Source organism: Bos indicus x Bos taurus, chromosome X (assembly GCF_003369695.1).
Source record: "Bos indicus x Bos taurus breed Angus x Brahman F1 hybrid chromosome X, Bos_hybrid_MaternalHap_v2.0, whole genome shotgun sequence".
Lineage (NCBI taxonomy): Eukaryota > Metazoa > Chordata > Mammalia > Artiodactyla > Bovidae > Bos > Bos indicus x Bos taurus.
Window position 1 is genome coordinate 92,497,965 of NC_040105.1, and position 25,181 is coordinate 92,523,145.

General features: G+C 38.5%; 1 protein-coding gene and 1 pseudogene across 2 annotated transcripts in view; both read left to right on the forward strand.

Annotated features, from left to right (window-relative positions):
- The window catches only part of IL1RAPL2 (interleukin 1 receptor accessory protein like 2), a 1,456,614-nt gene that overhangs the window by 1,269,343 nt on the left and 162,090 nt on the right, over positions 1-25,181 (forward strand). The window lies entirely within an intron of this gene.
- LOC113886895 lies at positions 10,067-10,360 on the forward strand (annotated as a pseudogene).

A 25,181-nucleotide genomic window follows, 5' to 3' on the forward strand; every position in this document is an offset into this window, starting at 1 on the left:
AGAACACAACACATTAAGGACATCTGAAAACCCACATAGCCTAAGAAGTTGTGCCTTGAAGGGTGACCAAAATAGTGTCTGTGTGTATAAGAAATATTTTTTAGAGGGGATTTTTAAACCTTTGATTTCTACCTATATAGAAGAATAAACAAGGACCTGGAACATGTATACCTGTGGTGGATTCATTTTGATATATGGCAAAACCAATACAATATTGTAAAGTTAAAAAATAAAAAAAATAAAAACAAAAAAGTGGTTCAATGGGATATAAGGAAGATGGTTTTGGGGTATTCTAGTGAAACAGACTAGAATGAAACACCTGGATGGAAACTATGTAGATCTTCAAGGGGAGCTGCAATAATCCCGAGACCTAAATAATTTGGCAGCAGCCTGAAGGCAGGGGCCTGGATTAAATGATCTCTCCGAGCCTCTCTTCTGCAAATGTCCTTCTATTTTGCCCCAGGCATTTCTGGAGGGACTATCTTCCCATTGATCTAGCTGTATATATGCATTAAGGGAAAGGGTGCAGCACATGTTTGATATTGTCTAATTGGATAACTCTAGAAATGAAGATAGAGATGAGAGAGGGAGAAAAGTGCTTACTTCAATTTTGAAAGTATTTTTAAAATGGAATCTTTAAGGCCAGCTCCTGTTAGGGGGAGAAAATGTACCCATGACCCAGAACTTAAAACATAAAATGAGCTATCCAAGACAAAGGAGGGGATGGAGGAGAGTGGTACAGATAGAGAGATGCAAAGTGATGAATCAAACACTTCACTAAGTGTGAAACCAGAGCAGAACACTCCCTTAAGGCTAAAGCTGTAGATTTATGGGGACAATAGCTTAGATCTGAGGTCCCTGGACTATGAAAGGCATGAGCATTCTCCCAACTCTGACACACATGCAGGGACCATTCATACACAAACACTGCACATATGTAAACCACAGTTCTAGCTGAAAATCAGAATAATTTATTTTAAGGATTAGAGATGAGTCAGACACCCAATGGAGAATTGTGCCAAGAATACAAAAGGACAAGAGGACTTCCAGCTAAATAAAGTAGAATTTTAGCAAAGGTATAGATCTCTGAGTAATGGGTTATATTTTTCTCCTTCTTAAGAGTTCATTTACATTTGAATCATTGATTGCAAAGGATTATGTCATTATGAATTATTTGGTATCTTCTACCATACCATTATTTGTGGGTGAATCTGGAAGACCAATATATAAAATCTCATTTGTCAATTTGTCTTGGATTTTCTCAGCCTGGAAAGTTTAACAGACTTTGCAAAATATAACATTATTGACACATTAGAAATTTCATACATTTTCCCCAGGGAACTTTTGCTAAATATCTATAGCCTATGGCATTTATCCAGGGATTTGTGGGGAGTTTTCTTAAAAGGAAGATAAAATCCTAAAAAAGGAAAAAAAAAAAACCAGAAAGTCACCCTCATGGAGTCACTTCTCTTTAGTACTTTCGCTCGTTTGTTAGATTTTACAAAGGGTATCCTCTGATACCAGGCCCCAGGGCATATCAACATAATTTGAATAGGAGAATAAGGGAAGATAATAAAACTGTCAAAACTCTCTCTCTCTGTGTGTGTGTGTGTGTGTGTGTGTGTGTAAGAGAGACAGAGACACAGAGAAAGAGAGAAAGACAAAAATTAAAATAACAACCATAAACAAAGCAGTCACAACATTGTTTTTGCCTTCTTTTTTTAAGCAGTATCCCCTATGCCTCTAATTTTGATTTTGTGACATTCACTGCCTCTCCTCAATGGGCCACATAGCATAGAGTTATTAAAATGAGAAACACATATATGAGTTGCATCTCACTAAAGCTGTTGCTTTAAAAAAGGAAAATCTGAATATAGTTAAAATCCCTTTGAGCATTCTTATTAGAATCTTATGACACCTTTTTAGGTAGCTCAAAATACCACTGGGTTCAGGTGACAGAAAAAGGGAGGGGTGTCATTAAACTCAGGTAAAACTGTCCTGGAATAGTATGTGACTGATATGTATTTGTAGAAACATTTGAGTTAAATCCCAAACCATTTCAAGTAAGTAATTGTATATATAATTTTTATAAATAGTAATTTATTGCTGAATGGTTGCTGTTATTTGATTGCCATTCCAAATTCCCACAAATTGAGATTTTACACTCTATCTACAGAAGGAGCATTCATGCCCCTATTTTTAGATACAATAATTCATCAGTAAATTATGGATAATTAAAAATTACATTTGGGGCTTCAGCAGCTAACTCTGCGCATCCCTGGGTGCTTTCTCAGTTCTGAGTCCCCTGCGGGTCCCCAAAGTGCCTGTGGTGCCACCCTTGTTGAGTTGAGAGGGATGCGGCAGCACCAGCCCATCCCCACTGCCACCACCTGTCTGCTGGTAAGATGTGCATCTCCTGGGGGCGGTCCTAAGATGGCAAAGGAATAGGATGGGGAGACCACTTTCTCCCCCACAAATGCATTGAAGATCACTTGAACGCTGAACAAATTCCACAAAACAACTTCTGAATGCTAGCAGAGGACACCAGGCACCCAGAAAGGCAGCCCATTCTCTTCAAAAGGAGGTAGGACAAAAGATAAAAGATAAAAAGAGAGACAAAAGAGTTAGGGACAGAGACCCGTCCTGGGGAGGGAGTCGTGAGGGAGGAGAAGTTTCCAAACACCAGGAAACCCTCTCACCAGTGGGTCTGTGGGGAGTTTTGAAATCTCAGAGGGTAATATAAGGAGGGGGGGACCCACAGATTACACGCCTAATTGCAACTCACAGTGGAGAAGAAGCTCAGATGCTCATGTCCACCAGCAGCGAGCAGGGGCTGAACAGGGACGTGCAGGCTACATGCTTAGGATAAGGACAGAGCCTGCATGCCCTGAGGACAATCTTAGGGAGCTAACCCGGCTGCACACTGGCCCCTCCCCCCGCCAGAGGCAGAGAGGCAGGCGGGCGACAGCAAGAGCTGAAAGGCGAGGGGCGATCTCGACTCCAGACATAGCACCCTCTACCAAACTGTGAGCAGGCTCCCAGTTGCTAACACAGCCTTCCTGGGATCCTGGATGGTTGACACCCACCAGGAGGGTCACAGTCAGAGGTCAGATCCCCAGAGGAGACACACGGCACACCTGAGACGGCACTCTTGCAGAGCACCCAGGAAACCCAGGGGCTGGGACCAGGAGATAATAAGACACACTGCCCACCTGGGGAGAGTGCACTCACCAAGCTGGTCAGTGGAGCTGCTCGGACCTGGGAAAGGCACAAAATGCAGGCCCAACTGAGTCTGTGCCTTTGTGGAGTACGTGAGGACCTGAACCTGAGCAGAGTAGACCTGGGACGTGCACGCAACCCAGGGCCCACTTTAGACAGTTCCCCTGCAGAGCAACTTGGAGCCTGAGCAGTATAGACAGGGAAAGCACACACGTTGTGAGTGGGGGCAAGCCCAGTGTGGCCTGACGATGCAAGCACTCCCCACACATGCCAGTGATATTTGTTTGCAGTGTTCCTCCCTCCCCTCAGCACAACTGAACCTAAATAAATGACCTCCTTCACCGCCTTGTGTCAGGGTGGAAATTAGACCCTGAAGAGACTTGCAAACAGAGGAAGCCAAAATAAAGAAGAGGGAACCGATTTGGAAGTGACAGGTGCAACAGATTAAAACCCTGTAGTTAGCAGTGACTACATTGGAAGGGGCCTTATAGACCTTGAGAAGAAGTATAAACTGGAACAAGGAACTATATGAAACTGAACTAACCCCACACTGCCCTCAACAGCTCCAGAGAAATTCCTAGATATACTTTACTATTATCATTTTTTTAATTTAATTTTTTGATTTCTAAGTTCTTTATTACTCCTTTAATTTTCATTTTTAAAACCTTGAAAAAAAAGACCCTATTTTAAAAACAAATTTCACATATATATATTTTTATAATATTTTTGCCTTTGTTTTGTTTTTTTTTTATATTGTATTTTGGAGAGTTTAACCTCTACTCTAGATTTTTAATCTTTGCTTTTTGGTATTTGTTATCAGTTTTGTACCTTTAAGAATCCAATCTTCAGTACCCATTTTTACTTTGGAGTGTGATTACTGGCATGATTGGTCTCTCCCCTTTGACTCTCCTTTTTCTCCCCCAGGTCACCTCTATCTCCTCCCTCCCCCTTCTCTTCTCTATTTAACTCTGTGAACCTCTCTGGATGTTCCAGGCTGTGGAGAGCAAATAGGGAATTGACTACTGGCTAGATTTCTCACTCCCCGTTTGATTTCCCCTCTTCTCCTCCTGGTCCCCTCTATCTCCCTCCTCCCTCTTCTCTTCTCAATGTAACTCTGTGAACCTCTTTGGGTGTCCCTCACCGTGGAGAATCTTTTCACCATTAACCTAGATGTTTTATCATCGGTGCTGTACAGATGTAGAAGTCTTGAGGCTACTGTAAGAATAATACTGAAAGCTAGAGCCGGGAGGCTAAAATCTAAAACTTGAGGACACCAGAAAACTCCTGACTCCAGGGAACATTAATCGATAAGAGCTCATCCAAAAGCCTCCATACCTACACTGAAACCAAGCTCCATCCAAGAGCCAACAAGTTTCAGAGCAAGACATACCAAGCTAATACTCCAACAATGCAGGAACATAAGCCTGAGCATTAAAATATAAACGGCCAAAAGTCATACCAAACCCATAGACACCTCAAAACTCACTACTGGACACTTCATTGCACTCCAGAGAGAAGAAATACAGCTCTACCAACCAGAACACTGATGCAAGCTTCCCTAACAAGGAAATCTTGACAAGCTACTCATCCAACCCCATCCACAGGGAGGAACCTCCACAATAAAAAGGAACCACAAACGTCCAGCATACAGAAAGGCCACCCCAAACACAGCAATATAAACAAGATGAAAAGGCAGAGAAATATTCAGCAAGTAAAGGAACATGATAAAAGCCCACCAAACCAAACAAAAGAGGAGAAGATAGCGAGTCTACCTGAAAAAGAATTCAGAATAGTAAAAATAATCCAAAATCTTAAAAACAAAATGGCATTACAGATAAACAGTCTGGAGATAGGGATTGAGAAGATGCAAGAAAAGTTTAACAAGGACCTAGAAGAAATTAAAAAAGAGTCAATCAATAATGAATAATGCAATAACTGAGATGAAAAGCACTCTGGAGTGAACCAACAGTAGAATAACTGAGGCATAAGATAGGATAAATGAGGTGGAAGATAGAATGGTGGAAATAAATGAAACAGAGAGGAAAAAAGAAAAAAGAATTAAAAGAAATGAGGACAACCTCAGAAACCTCTGGGACAATGTTAAATGCCCCAAGATTCTAATCATAGGAGTCCAAGAAGAAGACAAAAAGAAAGGCCAGGAGAAAATACTTGAGGAGATAATTGTTGAAAACTTCCCTAAAATGGGGAAGGAAATAGCCACCCAAGTCCAAGAAACCTAGAGAGTCCCAAACAGGATAAACCCAAGGCAAAACACCCCAAGACACATATTAATCAAATTAACAAAGATCAAACACAAAGAACAAATGTTAAAAGCAGCAAGGGAAAAACAACAAATAAAACACAAGGGGATTCCCATAACGATAATAGCTGATCTTTCAATATAAACTCTTCAAGCCAGAAGGGAATGTCAAGACATACTTAAAGTGATGAAAGAGGAAAATCTACAACCCAGATTACTGTACCCAGAAAGGATCTCATTCACATATGAAGGAGAAATCAAAAGCTTTACAGACAAGCAAAAGCTGAGAGAATTCAGCACCACCAAACCAGCTCTTCAACAAATGCTAAATGATCTTCTCTAGACAGGAAACACAGAAAAGGTTTATAAACTCGAACCTAAAACAACAAAGTAAATGGCAACAGGATCATACTTATCAATAATTACCTTAAATGTAAATGGATTGAATGGCCCAACCAAAAGACAAAGACTGGCTGAATGGATACAAAAACAAGACCCTTATATATGTTGTCTACAAGAGACCCACCTCAACCTAGGGACACATACAGGCTGAAAGTGAAGGGCTGGAAAAAGATATTTCACACAAATGGAGACCAAAAGAAAGCAGGAGTAGCAATACTCATATCAGATAAAATAGACTTTGAAATAAAGGCTGTGAAAAGAGAAAAGAAGGACACGACATAATGATCAAAGGATCGATCCAAGAAGAAGATATAACAATTATAAATATATATGTACCCAACATAGGAGCACCGCAATATGTAAGGCAAATGCTAACAAGTATGAAAGGAAAAATTAACAGTAACACAATAATAGTGGGTGACTTTAATACCCCACTCACACCTATGGATAGATCAACTAAACAGAAAATTAGCAAGGAAACACAAACTTTAAATGATACAATGGACCAGTTAGACCTAATTGATATCTATAGGACATTACACCCCAAACCAATGAATTTCACCTTTTTCTCAAGTGCACACGGAACCTTCGCAAGGATAGATCACATCCTGGGCCATAAATCTAGCCTTAGTAAATTCAAAAAAAAATGAAATCATCTCAAGCATCTTTTCTGATCAAAATGCGGTAAGATCAGGTGTTAACTACGAAAAAAAAAAAAAAACTATTAAAAATATAACCATATGGAGGCTAAACAACACACTTCTGAATAACCAACAAATCACAGAAAAAATCAACATATGCATAGAAACAAATGAAAATGAAAACACAACAACTCAAAATCTATGGGATTCAGTAAAAGCAGTGCTAAGGGGAAGGTTCATAAGCAATACAAGCTTACCTCAAGAAACAGGAGAAAAATCAAATAAATAACTGAACTCTACACCTAAAGCAACTAGAAAAGGAAGAAATTAAGAACCCCAGGGTTATTAGAAGGAAAGAAATCAAAAATTAGGGCAGAAATAAATGCAAAAAAAGAAAGGAGACCATAGCAAAAATCAACAAAGCTAAAAGCTGGTTTTTTGAGAAGATAAATAAACTAGACAAACCATTAGCCAGACTCATCAAGAAACAAAGGGAGAAAAATCAAATCAATAAAATTAGAAATGAAAATGGAGACATCACAACAGACAACACAGAAATACAAAGGATCATAAGAGACTACTATAAGCAACTATATGCCAATAAAATGGACAACTTGGAAGAAATGGACAAATTCTTGGAAAAGTACAACTTTCCAAAACTGAACCAGGAAGAAGTAGAAAATCTTAACAGACCCATCACAAGCACAGAAATCGAAACTGTAATCAGAAGTCTTCCAGCAAACAAAAGCCCAGGACCAGATGGCTCCACAGCTATTTCTTTCAAAAATTTAGAGAAGTGCTAACACCTATCCTACTCAAACTTTTCCAGAAAATTGCAGAGGAAGGTAAACTGCCAAACTCATTCTATGAGGCCACCATCACCCTAATACCAAAACCAGACAAAGATGGCACAAAAAAAGAAAACTACAGGCCAATATCACTGATAAACATAGATACAAAAATCCTTAACAAAATTCTAGCAAACAGAATCCAACAACATATTTAAAATATCATACATCATGACCAAGTGGGCTTTATCCCAGGGATGCAAGGATTCTTCAATATTCACAAATCAATCAATGTGATACACCACATTAACAAATTGAAAGATAAAAAACCATATGATTATCTCAACAGATGCAGAGAAAGCCTTTGAGAAAATTCAACATGTATTTATGATAAAAAATAAAACCCTCAGAAAGCAGGAATAGAAGGAACATACCTCAACATAATAAAAGCCATATATGATAAACACACAGCAAACATTATCGTCAATGGTGAAAAACTGAAAGCATTTCCCTTAAAGTCAGAAACAAGACAAGGATGCCCACTCTCACCACTAATATTCAACATAATTTTGGAAGTTTTAGCCACAGCAATCAGAGCAGAAAAAGAAATAAAAGAAATCCAGATTGGAAAAGAAGAGGTAAAACTCTCACTGTTTGCAGATGACATGATCCTCTACATAGAAAACCCTAAAGACTCCACCCAAAAATTACTAGAGCTAATCAATCAATAGAGTAAAGCTGCAGAATATAAAATTAACACACAGAAATCCCTTGCATTCCTATACACTAATAATGAGAAAACAGAGAAATTAAGGAAACAATTCCATTCACCATTGTAATGAAAAGAATAAAATACTTAGGAATAAAGCTACCTAAAGAAACAAAATATCTATATATAGAAAACTATAAAACACTGATGAAAGAAATCAAAGATGTCTTTGATGGAGAAATATACCATGTTCATGGATCGGAAGAATCAACATAGTAAGAATGAGTATACTACCCAAAGCAATCTATAGATTCAATGCAATTCCTATCCAACTACCAATGGTATTTTTCAGAGAATGAGAACAAATAATTTCACAATTTGTATGGATATACCAAAAACCTCAAATAGCCAATGCAATGTTGAGAAAGAAGAATGAAACTGGAGGAATCAACCTGCCTGACTTCAGACTATACTACAAAGCTACAGTCATCAAGACAGTACAATACTGGCACAAAGACAGAAATATAGATCAATGGAACAAAATAGAAAGACCAGAGATAAATCCACACACCTATGGACACCTTATCTTTGACAAAGGAGGCAAGAATATACAATGGAGAAAAGACAATCTCTTTAACAAGTGGTGCTGGGAAAACTGGTCAACCACCTGTAAAAGAATGAAACTAGAACACTTTATAACACCATACACAAAAATAAACTCAAAATTGATTAAAGATCTAAATGTAAGATCAGAAACTATAAAACTCCTAGAGGAAAACATAGGCAAAACACTCTCTGACATAAATCATAGCAGGATCATCTATGACCCACCTCCCAGGGTAATGGAAATAAAAGAAAAAATAAACAAATGGTGCCTAATTAAACTTAAAAGCTTTTGCACAACAAAGGAAACTATAAGCAAGGTGAAAAGGCAGCCTTCAGAATGGGAGAAAATAATAGCAAATGAAGCACCTGACAAAGAATTAATCTCAAAAATATACAAGCAGCTCCTGCAGCTCAATTCCAGAAAAATAAATGACCCAATCAAACAATGGGCCAAAGAACTGAACAGACATTTATCCAAAGACATACAGATGGCTAACAGACATATGAAAAGATGCTCAACGTCACTCATTATCACAGAAATGCAAATCAAACCACAATGAGTACCATCTCACAGTGGTCAAAATGGCTGCTATCCAAAAGTCTACAAACAATAAATGCTGGAGAGGGTGTGGAGAAAAGGGAACTCTCTTACGCTGTTGGTGGGAATGCAAACTAGTACAGCCACTATGGAGAACAGTGTGGAGATTCCTTACAAAACTGGAAATAGAACTGCCATACAACCCAGCAGTGCCACTGCTGGGCATACACACCAAGGAAACCAGAAATGAAAGAGACACGTGTACCCAAATGTTTGTCGCAGCACCGTTTACAATAGCCAGGACATGGAAGCAATCTAGATGTCCATCAGAAGATGAATGGATAAGAAAGCTGTGGTACATATACACAATGGAATATTACTCAGCTATTAAAGAGAATGCATTTGGATCAGTTCTAATGAGGTGGATGAAACTGGAGCCTATCATACACAGCGAAGTAAGTCAGAAAGAAAAACACCAACAGAGTATATTAATGCATATATATGGAATTTAGAAAGATGGTAATGATGCCCCTATATACAAGACAGCAAAAGAGACACAGATGTAAAGAACAGACTTTCAGATCTGTGGGAGAAGGTGAGGGTGGGATGATTTGAGAGAATAGCATTGAAACATGTATATTATCATTTGTGAAATAGATTGCCAGTCCAGGTTCGATGCAGAGGCAGGATGTTCAGGGCTAGTGCACTGGGATGACCCTGAGAGATGGGATAGGAAGGGAGGTGAGAGGGGGGTTCAGGATGGGGAACACATGTACATCCATGGCTGATTCATTTGAATGCATGGCAAAAACCACCACAATATTGTAAAGTAATTAGCCTCCAATTAAAATTTTAAAAAATAAAGATTCACACCTCCCTACTGGTGCCCATCCTGCTGCCACGATGACTAGCCTCCCAACCATGCCTCCTCCAGAACAAGAACTGTTGGCTACCACAATTATACAGGCCACTGAGGCCCTGTCCCTGATAACTGAAGCCAGCACAGCCCTCATTGTAGTTGTTATCACCGTGGTCTTCCTCACTGTGCTCTCAGTCGTGATTTTGATCTTCTTTTACCTGTAGAAGAACAAAGACAGCTACGTCACTTACGAACCTGCAGATGACAAGCCCAGCACCATTGTTCTAATGGAGAATGACTCAGCAAAGGGCAGGGAGAAGGAAGAATATTTCATCTAATGGTTCCCAGTCCCCAAGGAGCTTATCCAGGCTCCAGTGCTAACATACTATTTATTAGGTGGAAGTTTTACCTGAAACCGGTGAGAAGCATCCACTGATATGGGTAGACCTGAGCTCCTTCATATGCAGAGTACATCATGAGAAACACTAGGCTTGAAGAAGCACAAGCTGTAATCAAGATTGCTGGGAGAAATATCAATAAACTCAGATATGCAGATGATACCACCCTTATGGCAGAAAGTGAAGAGGAACTAAGGAGCCTCTTGATGAAAGTGAAAGAGGAGAGTGAAAAAGTTGGCTTAAAGCTCAACATTCAGAAAACTAAGATCATGGCATCTAGTCCCATCACTTCATGGCAGATAGATGGCAAAACAGTGGAAACAGTGTCAGACTTTATTTTTCTGGGCTCGAAAATCACTGCAGATGGTAACTGCAGCCATGAAATTAAAAGACACTTACTTCTTGGAAGGAAAGTTATGACCAACCTAGATAGCATATTGAAAAGGAGAGATATTACTTTGCCAACAAAGGTCCATCTAGTCAAGGCTATGGTTTTTCCAGTGGTCACGTATGGATATGAGAGTTGGACTGTGAAGAAAGCTGAGCGCTGAAGAATTGATGCTTTTGAACTGTGGTGTTGGAGAAGACTCTTGAGAGTCTCTTGGACTGCAAAGAGATCCACCCAGTCCATCCTAAAGGATATCAGTCCTGGGTGTTCATTGGAGGGACTGATGCTGAAGCTGAAACTCCAATATTTTGGCCACCTCATGCGAAGAACTGACTCATTGGAAAAGACCCTGATGCTGGGAGGGATTGGGGGCAGGAGGAGAAGGGGATGACAGAGGATGAGATGGCTGGATGGCATCACCGACTCGATGGACATGGGTTTGGGTAAACTCCGGGAGTTGGTGATGGACAGGGAAGCCTGGCGTGCTGTGATTCATGGGGTCGCAAAGAGTCAGACATGACTGAGTGACTGAGCTGAACTGAGCTCCCTCCAGGACACGGACCAAAATGCCAGCATCACTGACACCAGGGGACAAAAAGAAAGCTGTTCATGTCTCTAGCCAGGCCTCTGTCACACAGCTTCTGACTAATGAGTGAGATGGAGCAGTATTGGGCAACACTGGAGTATATACCCAGTCATCTTCACTTTTTTCACAGGTTGAAGGGAAGAAGAGAGTTGGGGGTCACTTGATGCTCCTCTTTCCCTTACCTGGTCACCTAGTGACAACCTGAGTGGAAGTAATATCCTTAGTTCTTCCCAGAGGCGGGAGACCACAAGGAAAGGCTAGACCAGGAGGGCCAGGAGACTGTGGAGACCTCCCTCCTGATGAATGTGCCACATCCCTTAATCTGAGTCCTTCCTTTCCTTAACCCCCCAACAATATAGACATATGCTGTTTTTATCAGAATTAAAACCATTCGTTGATACAGAAATCAGATTCTCATGTACAAGAAGTTACCATCTTTATACTTTGACTTATCTTTGCTGAAACCTTTGTGACAGTTTGCTTTGTTGCTGTTGTTCAGTCTCTGTCATGTCCAACTTTTTGTGACCTCATGAACTGCAGTATGCCAGGCTTCCCTGTCCTCCTCTATCTTCCGGAGTTTGCTCAAGTTCATGTCCATTCTTTGCTTACTCAACTCTTTTGCCTGTGTTTTCTCCCAAGCAAAGGGGGCCCCAGAGAAGTTTCAGAAGTTCCCAGAACAATCTCAGGGGTTTGAAACAGAGATTTTCCTGGGAAGTTTGTCCTAGAAGAGGGTCATTAGAAACATACCCTGGGAAATGAGTTGTTTAGCCTCCATCCTAGCAAGGGCCAGTATGTCCCTGATCCATTCTGTGTGCACACAGAGGGAACCGGGAAAAACTTGTGACTTTTCCCACCAGTGCTCTTTCTATCAAGCCCAGAGAGGCTTCTGGGATCTCATTTCATCCATCTCAAGATGAGGCATATTTAAAAGGTACAGTGTTTTGGTAGAAATCATTAACTCTCCATGCATTGTTTACTTTGGAACTAAACTAAACCTCCTTCAAGGTCTTAACTATACTGTCTCCATTTTTCAAGCTCAAGTCCACCCAAGGTAAGACCCAAGAGTTGAAAAGTCAATCTTAGCAACTTATATTCCAGTTTTCAGCATTTCTCCAAACAGAATTTTTGAAAAACTGAAGGTCACCCTGAACTTACAACTTAACAAGTTGTTAAATAAAAAAAACATTTGCCTCAAGTCAAACTTAAGGGCAAGTGAGGAGACTCATTTGTTCCCTTATTTCTAAGTTTATGTTCTGAATTCCTCTGGCCTAATAGGCTTTTAAGAATCTGAAAGTACTTAGGAAGTAAAGTGAAGAAAAGCTAAATATCTAGAATGGAACTCATGAAAATGGTCAAATCTTAGCCTTGTACTCCTGCATTTATTTCAAAGACTTCATTTAAAAAAATTACATTTGATTAATGGCTTATACTTTTCATTTTACATTACTTATTTGATCCTGACAACAAACCAGTGTGGAAGATTATGAAGTCCATTGAGTTAAAAACTCACATATCTAGCAGTTAACTAAATCTGAAATTTTGGTCACATGATATACAATCTTACACTCTGTGGCAGGCAGTAAGACTGTCAGAAATATTTCAGTCCTTCTAGCCATATGGTAGGAATGCACTTTCCTGCCCAGCTGAAATTAGGTGTGGCCAACATGACTTACTTTGGTCATTGAAATGTGAGCAGAAGTGACACATGTCATTTCTTGGTGGAAGCATTTAATTGACAATGCTTAGCTTCAGCTTCTCAATTATCTTTCTTTGGTGATTGTTGAAGCCCTTTTTAAAGAGATCCTCCTTCAGCCTGGGTTTCTAATGATTACCTTGGACAAAGCCTCCACCCCATCAACCTATATTGTATGTGAAACCTAAATAAAAATAAAGTTTTACTATTTTAAGTAAATGATATTTGGATTATTGTTTCCTTTTGAGACATAATCTATTTTATCGTGACTTAAAAATATATTCTTTCAGTGGGAATCACAAGTGTATTCTCATTTAAGTATGTCTTCCTAATGGCTTCATATCTGTTGAAACTTACTCCTTTGGGGCTAGCAATATTTTTGCACAGCTACATTACAACATTTTATAACAACTCTCAGTTTAAAGAATTTTAGATTTGATAGACATGCTGGAATGAGAGTCAATGCTCTATTCTTTTTAAGTATAGTGATGATAGATTAATCACAGATTAAGAACTTAAAGGAATTTCATGAGTAGCAATTCTACCTCCCACTGTTAAAGCCAGAGAGCATTTTCTCTTCTTCCATTGTATATACTTTGCATTGGCAAGAAAGATATTTGACATGAAAGGGGAAAACTATGAATAGTAAAGAAGACAAGGCAGTGATCACAATACCATGAATTTGGGGACTATTGAGCCTAAGTGTGCTTCAGATATTACCTATAAAAGAGGAAAAAGGAGAAGAATGTATAGGAATTGGAGAGAGAGGATAGTCATCTTTAGCACCACTTTGAATCAATATTCCCTTATGTTAAAATAGAAATAGATTTCTCTGAATATAATGGATCATTTTTGAGAGTGCACATGTTAGATATTGTCACCACAGCATTAAAAAAAATTAGCAGTCAACTTCTTGAAGCCATAATTCAGGGTTAAATGTAGCTTCCACTCATCATGTTCAAAAGCTCACTTTCTTTCCTTGACTGAAGTTACCAAATCACTAATAAGGAAAAATGAAGTACAGTCTACAGACTGTTAGAATCATAAGCTTTATAAATGGAAGAAGCCTTAGAAAATGTGTGTTTCAACTCTGCCTCTTATACATGAGGAAACTGAGACTCAGAAAGAAGAGTCTTGGCTCATTTCATACACAACTCTCTACATTTCCTGGATATATACATGTGATTGCCAGAATTTTTATCTATTTAATAAAGTCTTAAAAGTGTCTAATAACCAAGTTCTTAACTTTTCTGAAAGCAATTTTGGTAGACTGAAACATAAACTGGATCCTCTGTGTGTTGGTAAATGACAATATTAATGGTGGTGATGATGATGATAAATAATTAAAATTAGTTGTGATATAGGAAATTGGGCTGCTATAACACAACAACAAAACAAGTACTCATTGTCTTAACCAAGATTGAAGTGGCTTGTTTATTTTCCCCCTTGAATGTTCATCTACATGTAAGTAATCCACGGTTGCTGTAGTAGGTCTTTGTTGTCAAGGCTCCAGGCTCCTTCCCTTTGTGACTGCATTATCCTCCCTTGCCCTAATCCACAGGGTCAAAGATGATAATCTCAACACTGTGGTCATAGTAGGTAATGATCCCCTCATGATGTGTTACTCTTTTTGATAGCAATTTATTCCTACTTGATTTATTCTTAAAGAGCATTATCTTAATTCAAATGGAATGTTACCTAGCATAATTACCATACTAAAACTTAACAACTATTTCTTTGTAAAGGATAACGCTTAAAAGAAGAAAATTCATGTCTACTAATGCTTGATAACTTGAGAGTGTGATAACGGAGATGTGGGGGAGGCTCACAAACACTAGACCACAGAAGATAGCTACCCACTCTGCTTATATATTGGGTTAAACCCTTGCTTTGCCCCTTGTTTCCTCTCTTTTACTAAGGAGGAAATTATCATAGCCTTCCTTAATCATCAGTCCCTAGATTAAACTTAAAAATCATATTTTTAAAACTTTACCTGGAAATGAAGATATTCCAAGTATTTCTAACTTCACTTTTTCCTTCAGAGTAAGGACACTTGGTCTGCTTGTCCAATGACATAATTGATCATAGAAGCATTTGGTGATATCAGTCTTTCCCTGCCATGCCCAATATTTATCAGATTCTGAATTTTCCGCCACTCTGGAGACACAAGCATCTAGAAAAAAGAAGTGATTTACAAGGAACTTTAACGTCAGGAAAAAGTAAAATGAACCACAAGGATAAGTTACTATGTCAAATCCAATGAAACAAATAATTCTTAGAAGATGGTTTATTTTCCAAGTGAAAGCATAGACTTATGGAATACTTAGGAAAGCTTGAGTTTGTTTTATGTCCAGGAATATAGTTTGTGGATGGAAATTAATTACTTTTTTGTCCTAGATCTCTCTGAGGTTAATGTGTCTTAAGTACAGGTGTACCTTGTTTAAAGTAAACCTATCATTTGAAAATCCCAATTGGCACAAAAATCAAAATTAGTTTTTGGCTCTATAAAAGGATTGAAGACAGGATTTCTTTATATACCATGGTACTCTAGTTCAAGAGTCAGCAAACTATGACCCAAGAAGAACCAAATCTGACAAGCCCTTATTTTGTAAACAAACTTTTATTAGCACACAGTCATGCCCATTCATTAAGTTTAGAGATTATTTATGGCTGTTTTTATACACTACATTGGCAAAGTTGTTGCAACAGTAACTCTCTGACTAGCAAAACATGAATTATTTGCTATCTGGCCCTTTACAGAAACAGTTTGATAAGTCCTACTCTAGTACATTCACATTACTCTGGTGTTATTCATATTGCACAAATGTGATTTATTTGGAGAAATTAAACATATTTTGATATGGCTGGAGAATAGTGCACACATACAAAAGTGATAAAGCTAGTGGAGTGGAAAGAAGTCATAAAGAACTTTGTGTATTTAGTTAAAGAGTTTAAACTTGATCCTGAAAATAGTGGGAAACTGTGAATGGCATTATTTCAGTGGACTGGTGTGATTTGGAAAGAAATCAATTAGGAAAGTATTGTTAACCAGTCAAGAAATAATGAATACCTGAGTTTATGTGGTAAAGTCCAAATGAAGTTGAAGGAAACAGATGCTAATGTTATTAACAAGACAGAAACAGCATGATTTTGTGAATTAGTGAATGAATGTTAGCAGCAAGGAAAAGGGAGAAATGTGGGTTGACTTAGATTTCTGACTTAGGAAACTACACTCATGTTAGCACCATAAGACAAGGAGGAAAATTTCAGGGAAATAAAACGTGTTTGGTTTTGTACATGCTGAATATTATATGCGTGTGAGACATTCAGGTGGAAATAGCCCTTCAGCAAGTTGCAACATAAGTTTGGAACACAAGAATTCTGAGATACAGACTTGAAGTCATCAGAATTAACTGGAAATATAGGCCATAATTTGGAATAAATCATTCAGATGTTTGTAAAAACAGCATCAGGGATAATATCAGTATCTAAATGATTGTGGAGGAAGCCCACAAAGAAAAATGGGAATACCATGAAGAACATTGAAAAGGAGCTTCCAACTGGAAGGGGGAAAGGGAATATAATTAAAGCCAAGAGAAAATTCAGTTTTAAGAGAGAATGTCAAATACCTAAGAGTTATCAAGTAATCGAGTAATACTGTGGCAGAAAATTATTCACTCGGTTTGTAAATGTGGAGGTCATTGGTGACCTTAGTGAAAGCAGTGACTGGTAAGGAAGGAAAAAGAAACAGTGAATATAAGCTAATCTTTCAAGTAATTTTTCTGTAGAATACTGGAAAAGCCAGTAACTAGAAGGAGTCTTAAATCAAGGAAGTGTTTCTTGAGGATGGGAAAGACTTGAGTGTATTTATTATGCTGGAGGGCTGGAGTCTCTAGAGAGGAAGGAGAAGATGCAAGAAAGGTCCACTGGATCTGCAGGTTACCTTGCCAAGCAAAGGCTGTACATGAGAGCCCTATATTCTACTTACCCAGCTCACTGTCATCCAGGCTAATCAAAAAGAGAGAGAGAGAAACATTTAAACTTTGGATGATAATCAAGTGTCTGAGAACATGATTCAGACATTTCAACTTGGGATAATAATCATGTGTCTGAGAACATGATTCCTCCCATACAGTAGCTCAATGACACTTGCTTTTTGAGATCTGTCTGTCTTTAATAGGATCAAGTAATAGGAACATTTAAATTCCTTTTTCCAATCAGGCAGGAATCACTGAAAATCTAGAGGGAGGCTAGAGAGTAAGTGGGTGTGTGAATTGTTGACTGGTCCCTTTGCTGTCTGTCATGGTAATTGAATGTGCAATCAGCTCTATGTTAACACTGCTTTTAGAGAAGTAAAATACTAGTGTTAAGTATACTTGGGAGAGACCTGAGCTTGCTCTTCTCAGTGGTAAATACATTTTTGTGAGACCACAGAAGTGTACGTTGCTGGATGTATGGTGGGGAAAAGAGGTGTTCAATATAACCTGCTAATAGGTACAATTTATTAAAACATCCCCTGAATCTTACAGACATTAACCAGATCACCCACTGGTGCAAAATTAGAGTTGAAGATACAAAAGTTGATGAGGAATCAGTTTAGCATTATTAATTAAGCCTCTGAATATATATGCCAAGTTCCAGTAGGTCAGCAGGACACAGTGTGCTCATGTTCTATATGCAGATTCCGAAAGTCCCATTGAAGGTGCTCAGAAAGCTTAGCCCAGTCACGTCCTTTGAGGAACTCATGTTCTCTTAGGGCACTGAGACATAGTTATGTGATAGAATACATATGTGCAACACCTCTATAACCTTACAACCTTGTTAGTGTTATGCAGACTTAATGGGGGAAAACTGCAAAATACCCTAGAAGTAGCAGGTGCCATTACAGTGAGTGATTAAACCAGCTATATGACTGATTACTTTAGACAAGAAAATTACCAAAAATTCATTTATTGAACAAAATTTCATCAAGTACCTACTCTGGGCAAAGGATTTCTTTGATAATGGAGCTGAGGACTGAAAAAAATCCCATCATCTTTTTTGATGGGCCTATGTTACTTTAGTTAACATTAGTAGAAAGTTACTTCTGGAAAAATTGCAAAACAAAGGATGCGTAAAACTTACTTTGATATTCTTATTGAATATTGCTTGAAGCAGTCTATGAAAGGCTGAGCCAGAGAATGTCTTCCCAATTACTCTGAAGCCACATCTTTGCCCTTATGCTGAATACTAATGGTATTAATACCATGAAACATGATTTAGCACAATCTGTATATTTTGTCACCTCAACTAGGTTGTATACGTATTAAAGACAGTATATTTCTTCTGCTTCCCTTTTTCTCCCATATAGTAGGCACTAGGTACATACTATTGTGGTTGATTTTTTAAAATATTAAGTATCTCTCTCCTCAGACAAAATTGAGGGCACATTTTCCAGACTATACTTATCCATGAGAAAGCATGTACCCACCCCCCCATCCCACCCATAATCTATATTGAAGAAGTTTAAAGTGCCAGACTATAATAGTTTCCCCTCTGCTGACCACACTCCTTCACGCCCCCAAAAAACCCCATCTCTTTTTCCATTCTGTGGCAGGCCCTAAGATGCAGTCAAAAATGTGGTTTCCATTGCTCTGAAGTTATGTCAGCCTTGAAGAGTTCAAGATGTTTCCAGTTGTAGGAAAAATTTTCACTTTTTTTTGTAGATGTACTTTATAATCATTCATAACAGCAGAAAAGTTGTAAGTGCTTTTGACCAGCTTCTGTGAACATGCTTATAGATTAGTAAATATATATGATTGTCTCACACTGTGGGTATGTCTTGAAACAAATTATTTTTCAAAGTAGGAGTCACCTACTGTGTTCAAGGTTAAGTGGTATGTCAAACATAGGGGTTGTATGAGACATAGACCATGTCTGCTGAGCTTGTTTGATATTTTATTATTTACATTTGACATTTTCCTACATTTTCCTACAAGTACCTTTAATTATGCTTTAAATCACTTTAAATCGCAGTGACTAATACCTTTTCTGATGTAATACAGTCTGCCTCACTAGAATTGGGAGTATTTCTTTTGTAGTTTAACCTTCTAGAATACCAAAGGTAAGAAGACAGAGAATTCAAGAAAACCATGATGCAAGTGTTATTGGAGCACAGTGTGGGTGAGATCCTTTCAAAGCTATTGGCCGCTCGAAAATGCACCAATAATAATTGCAAAGGGAAACTAAGTCAAACTCTAGTCCCAACACTTATCAGATGAATTTATCCTGTTTCTATTACTAAGAGACACTGAAAATCTATCAGTGATTTCTATAGTTTGTATAATGGACTCTTTCTTTAACAACTTTCCAGAGCTGTGTGATCAATAAATGTTTGTTGAGGAAATGAACAAAATAATGAGTCACTCTTGAGGTCCAGGTTGCAGGGCTGCCTCCTAATTGAGATCTATTTTATAGTGAAAGTGAAAGTCGCTCAGTTGTGTCCGACTCTTTGTGACCCCATGGACTATAGAGTCCATGGAATTCTCTAGGCCAGAGTACTGGAGTGGGTAGCCTTTCCCTTCTCCAGGGGATCTTCCCAACCCAGGGATCAAACCCACATCTCCTGCATTGGAAGGTGGATTTTAAATCACTGAGTCACCTGGGAAGCCCCTGTCTTGTAATACTAACGACTTTAGTTTCATTTTCAGTGAAAAAAAAAAAAAGCAAGCCCTATGGTGATTTTTCAACCCACATGTATAATATCATATAAGAAACTAATCGCCAATCCAGGTTCAATGCAGGATACAGGATGCTTGGGGCTGGTGCACTGGGATGACCCAGAGGGATGGTATGGGGAGGGAGGTGGGAGGGGGGTTCAGGATGGGGAACACATGTACACCAGTGGTGGATTCATGTTGATGTATGGCAAAACCAATACAATATTGTAAAGTAATTAGCCTCCAATTAAAATAAATTAATTAGTTTTTTTTAAAGAGTTATTTTAGCAGGCAGGAAACTGAAAGGCCAGAGAATTAATGCTTCTGATTTGAATATTTCTGATTTCTAGTACAGAGCAAGAAAGTATTAATGGAATATTTTTACTTTGAAATTTAATTGTTTAAAAACAGATTAATCTGGTTTAGATAGGGTCAGAATTACTTTAAAAAAAATAGTGGAAAAACCTGTTGATAGAAGTAGGATAACCAAAGCAAACATTAGAAAACTTTCATAGGCTTCTGTATTTTTCCCACTTGTCCTACATGGACTTGCAAGGCTCACTTATTTATGATTGTAGCTAATCTAAACTATAAGTGAGCATATATTGTGGACTATACTAGCTTTTTCTTAATTTGTCAAAGACAATCAAAGCTGCCTACCTGCTATTGTAGCCTAGCGTTCCACCACAAATTATACAGTAACAATTTCCTGAAATAAAGGCAGAGTTCAATAAGGAGAAACTCAACTCCTCTCTAAGATTTGGTCTGAAACCTCATCTTCTGTATCATGGGAGAATGTCACACCCCTCGTGCCATAATTTCTCTGTGAGTAAACTTCTATTCTGAGAAAATGCTTAAAAATGGTTTGATTTGGTATGTTCAAAATATTTTAAAAGTTCTAGAAAGAAAAAAAGAGGGGGAAAGAAGGCCTGATTGATAACTCTTTAAAGGCCAGTTTATTGTAGACAAAAAATTAATTGTGAAGAAATTGGAGGTTTTCAAGCAAGGGGATCAATATTAATACATCATTTATTAAAAGAGATAGTTTGGGATATAAAAAAAAGTTTTTGAAATGGACAGTGTGCACCACTTTGTGAATGCACTTAATACCACTGAATTGCACACTGAAAATGACTAAAATAGTAAGTACATTATGTATATTTTACCACAATTTTTACATGCTAGAGAGAAAGAGAGAGAGAATGAATGAATTAATGAAGGATGACCATAAAGAGTGCTCTAAAAGAGCTTTTTGTTCTGGTAGAGGAACTCATTCTATATATTACTGCCTTTTAAAAGTTTTAGGTTTTTCTTTTTAAGCCCATGGAATTTGAGAAGAGTGAAGGTATTCTTCCCTTGCCTCTGTCCAGGAAGAATACCAGAAGTTTAACTGCACTGAGAACAGCCTGTGAGTCAGGAATAGATAGGTCTTAGCAGACAGTAACTATAGTTAGTGAGTGATTAAGAGGTTTCAGTGCCCAAAGGGACCAGCCTCATGCCAAGCCTTGATGCCCCACAGCCTCTATCAAAGCCAACAGTTCAGGCAGGCGGCAAATAGGACTTATGCCCAGGCCAAGACCTGGGGCAAGATTTCAAAGCTGAACTGATTCTAAGTGAGTTCTAATTAGATTGGGGGTTTAGTAGGATTTGATTAAGCTAATTAGGGCAGTCTCTGGGAGGTAGTGAGGGACAGGGAGGTCTGGCATGCTGCAGTCCATGGAGTTGCAAGGAGTTGGACACGACTTAGCAACTGAACAACAAGCTAATTAGGATTGATAACAATCTATGTTATTGTGCTAGGTGTTCTTTTTATTTCAGGTATTATGCCTGTGATTTTTCTTTTGATTGATTTCTGCAATCAAACCATCAGGCTCATGGAGTTATTTTTAATAGAGAATATATATATATATATATATATATATATCAGAAAAGTAGAATGAGATAAGGTTATCTATAGCTTATCTTAGAGATCTATGTCTGCAAAGAAGTGAAGAGCAAGAATTAGCTGGATAACCTGTCTGTACCACCATGTGACAGTAGCTACCTGAGTTGCAGGTTTAATTCAACTAAACTAAAACAGATAATCACGATGGTGTGATCAATCACCTAGAGCAAGACATCCTGGAATGTGAAGTCAAGTGGGCCTTAGGAAGCATCACTATGAACAAAGCTAGTGGAGGTGATGGAATTCCAGTTGAACTATTTCAAATCCTAAAAAGTGATGTTGTAAAAGTGCTGCACTCAATATGCCAGCAAATTTAGAAAACTCAGCAGTGGCCACAGGACTGGAAAATGCCAGTTTTCATTCCAATCCCAAAGAAAGGCAATCCCAAAGAATGCTCAAACTACCGCACAATTCCACTCATGTCACACGCTAGTAAAGTGATGCTTTAAATTCTCCAAGCCAGGCTTCAGCAATATGTGAACTGTGAACTTCCAGATGTTCAAGCTGGTTTTAGAAGAGGCAGAGGAACCAGAGATCAAATTGCCAACATCCACTGGATTATCGAAAAAGCAAGAGAGTTCCAGAAAAATATCTATTTCTGCTTTATTGACTATGCCAAAGCCTTTGACTGTGTGGGATCACAATAAACTGTGGAAAATTCTGAAAGAGATGGGAATACCAGACCACCTGACCTGCCTCTTGAGAAACCTGTATTCAGGTCAGGAAGCAACAGTTAGAACTGGACATGAAACAACAGACTGATTCCAAATACAAAAAGGAGTACGTCAAGGCTGTATATTGTCACCCTGCTTATTTAACTTATATGCAGAGTACATCATGAGAAACGCTGGGCTGGAGGAAGCACAAGCTAAAATCAAGATTGCTGGGAGAAATATCAATAACCTCAGATATGCAGATGACACCACCCTTATGGCAGAAAGTGAAGAGGAACTAAGGAGCCTCTTGATGAAAGTGAAAGAGGAGAGTGAAAAAGTTGGCTTAAAGCTCAACATTCAGAAAACAAAGATCATGGCATCTGGTCCCATCACTTCATGGCAAATAGATGGGGAAACAGTGGAAAGAGTGTCAGACTTTATTTTTCTGGGCTCCAAAATCACTGCAGATGGTGATTGCAGCCATGAAATTAAAAGACGCTTACTCTTTGGAAGGAAAGTTATGACCAAACTAGACAGCATATTAAAAGGCAGAGACATTACTTTGTCAACAAATGTCCATCTAGTCAAGGCTATGGTTTTTCCAGTGGTCATGTATGGATATCAGAGTTGGACTATAAAGAAACCTGAGCGCCGAAGAATTGATGCTTTTGAACTGTGGTGTTGGAGAAGACTCTTGAGAGTCCCTTGGACTGCAAGGTGATCCAACCAGTCCATCCTAAAGGAGATCAGTCCTGGGTGTTCATTGGAAGGACTGATGTTGAAGCTGAAACTTCAATACTTGGGCCACCTGGTGCAAAGATCTGACTGATTTGAAAAGACCCTGATGCTGGGAAACATTGAGGGCAGGAGGAGAATGGGACGACAGAGGATGAGATAGTTGGATGGCATCACTGACTCAATGGACATGGGTTTGGGTGGACTCCAGGAGTGGTGATGGACAGGGAGGCCTGGCGTGCTGTAGTTCATTGGGTCACAAAGAGTCGGACATGAATTGAGCTGAGCGACTGAATTGAACTGAACTGAAACTAAAACAACCCGACTTTCAAGGACATGACTAATACATAGAATGTTTGAAAATTCTGGAAACATTAGAGATCTTTATTATTAAACAATATGTTAGTTTTCCTTCAACCTCCAAATGTTTTGCTGGCAAAATGCCACTAAATGTAAGTCATGGGAACAACCAGTGATGTGAAAAAGTACAGTACAGAAATGAAAACACTTTTAATATGTTTTCTTATTTTTCAGATACCTTGTATATGCCCCGATCTTACATGTCATACTCCATGCAGTGGAGATTCTAGTCTAGTTGCCTTTTATGAGTAATGAGGAGAAAGAGTAATGCCCTTCTATTGATCAATACCACTGAATTCTGGTTATGCCTTTCTATTTAAATTTTGGTAAAATTTGGTTTATAACGTTATATAAGTTTCTTGTGTAAAATGTTATATTTTAACTTCTGCATACACTAACAGCAACAGTTTTGTTTCCATATGTCACCGTTTAGTTGATCTCCTTTACCCATTTCACCCTCTCCCAACTACCCTTACCCTCTGGTAATCCCTACTCTGTTCTGTTTATCTATGTTTGCTTTGGTTTGGTTTGGTTTGGTTTGTTCACTATTTTTTATATTCTACATTTGAATGAAGTCATGTAGTATTTTGGTATTTGCCTTTCTCCATCCGACTTATTTCACTTAGTATAGTACCCTCAATTTCTGACTACCAAAACACTAATTTGAAAAGTTAAATATACCCCTTTGTTTATTGAAGAATCATTTAAAATAACCAAAATATGGAATCAACCTAAGTGCCTGTCAACAGATTAATGGATAAATAATATATATATGTATGCATACTCATACACACACACACACACACACACACACACATGCACACATCTTTTTGTCCTTTTATACAATGTCCCTGATGCCGGGAAAGATGAGGGCAGAAGGAAAAGAGGGCATCAGAGGATGAGATGGCTAGATGACAGTCACTGATGCAATTGACATGAACTTGGGCAGGCGTCAAGAGATGGTGAGGGACAGGGAGTCTTGGTGCGCTGCAGTCCATGGTGTCACAAAGAGCCAGATATGACTGAGTGACTGAACAACAACATACACACGTACATATGTATTATATACATATATTTATATACAGTGGAATACTATTCAGCTATAAAAAAGATGAGATTTGATTATGCCTTTTTGCCCAGGATTTTTTTTTATTCTTTAATGACTGTGAACTTGAAATTATGGCCATAATTGAAGTTCAATTTGTATGTCAAATTTTGAAAACGGTAGGATATCTGTAACTGTGTCTCAATATTTAATGGAAAAAAATGGAAGGATTTGGAGGCCTGGTTCAGATATTGCTGGTAAAGATTAATGGATTCCATGCTTAAATTCCTAAGAACATCGTCTCAGAGAGCTTATGGGATTATCCCAAACCAAGAGAGTGAGAAGGCCAGTGCCCAGCCTCTGGGTACAGAATAAGATAAATAACACTGTGTAGATAATCAGGTTTGTTGGTCTAATGCAAGATCAAGGGTACTTTCCATGTGTTCTTTGATTTCTACAAGACTAGTGCCTTCAGAGAGCCAGAAGGGACTTGATTATGGACTGTCTTGAGATCTGTGCTTAGAAAGACACTGATCTTTCCAACTTCTGGAGTACCTATGAACTCTTCAAGAAATAAGATGGACAATAGGGGAGACATTGTATATTGTATGGGCTCTCTGCCTATCTGTGGCTACTTTTGGTAACAGCTTCTGGT